This window comes from Egretta garzetta, unplaced genomic scaffold (assembly GCF_000687185.1).
Source record: "Egretta garzetta isolate BGI_Z169 unplaced genomic scaffold, ASM68718v1 scaffold948, whole genome shotgun sequence".
In the NCBI taxonomy this organism is placed as follows: domain Eukaryota; kingdom Metazoa; phylum Chordata; class Aves; order Pelecaniformes; family Ardeidae; genus Egretta; species Egretta garzetta.
The window spans coordinates 1-1,171 of record NW_009260634.1 but is presented as its reverse complement, the minus strand read 5'-3'; the positions used below and the strand labels follow the sequence as shown (position 1 = coordinate 1,171).

The window sequence follows — 1,171 nt, the reverse complement described above, 5'->3', positions numbered from 1 at the left end:
TGCACACACCTCATGCCTAGCACATGCCTTGCACACGCATGCACACACCTCCAGCCTCACGCACGCACGCACCTTGCACACTCACGTGCACACACACGCCTGGCACACACCTCACACGTGTGCACACGCCTCCAGCCGTGCACACGCACGCACCTTGCACACTCACCCATGCCTGGCACACGCCTCACATGCATGCACACGCCTCCAGCCTTGCACACGCCCCTTGCACACTCACATGCACACGCCTTGCACACTCACAGGCCTGGGCGATGCACACGCCTTGCACACTCACATGCACACCTTGCACGCTCACGTGCATGCCTGGGACATGCATATGCCTTGCACACTTACATGCACACCTTGCACGCCCACGTGCATGCCTTGCATGCTCACACCCCTTGCACACTCACATGCACGCCTTGCACACTCGCATGCACACCTTGCACACTCACAGGCCTGGGACATGCATATGCCTTGCACACTTACATGCACACCTTGCACGCCCACGTGCATGCCTTGCATGCTCACACCCCTTGCACACTCACATGCACGCCTTGCACACTCGCATGCACACCTTGCACACTCACAGGCCTGGGACATGCATATGCCTTGCACACTTACATGCACACCTTGCACGCCCACGTGCATGCCTTGCATGCTCACACCCCTTGCACACTCACATGCACGCCTTGCACACTCGCATGCACACCTTGCACACTCACAGGCCTGGGACATGCATATGCCTTGCACACTTACATGCACACCTTGCACGCCCACGTGCATGCCTTGCATGCTCACACCCCTTGCACACTCACATGCACGCCTTGCACACTCGCATGCACACCTTGCACACTCACAGGCCTGGGACATGCATATGCCTTGCACACTTACATGCACACCTTGCACGTCCACGTGCATGCCTTGCACACTCACATGCCTTGCACACTCACATGCACGCCTTGCACACTCACATGCACACCTTGCACACTCACAGGCCTGGGACATGCACACACCTTGCACACTCACACACCTTGCACACTCACGTGCACGCCTTGCACGCTCACGGGCTGGGACATGCACACGCCTTGCACACTCACACGCATGCCTGGGACACGCACATGCCTTGCACACTCACCCCCCTTGCACACTCACACGCACGCCTTGCACACTC

The 1,171-nt window shown here is 58.8% G+C and overlaps 1 long non-coding RNA gene across 2 annotated transcripts; it reads right to left on the bottom strand.

Annotated features, from left to right (window-relative positions):
* Nucleotides 1–20: 20 nt before the first annotated feature.
* On the bottom strand, nt 21–1,169 carry LOC118452957. Of its 2 annotated transcripts, XR_004842839.1 has the most exons (4): nt 1,155–1,169; nt 980–1,105; nt 301–359; nt 21–245 (listed from the first exon to the last, which is right to left on the bottom strand). It is a non-coding gene; the product is annotated as an uncharacterized LOC118452957 (long non-coding RNA). The 2 variants fall into 2 exon arrangements; XR_004842838.1 differs by having other exon boundaries at nt 980–1,165.
* Nucleotides 1,170–1,171: the final 2 nt, after the last annotated feature.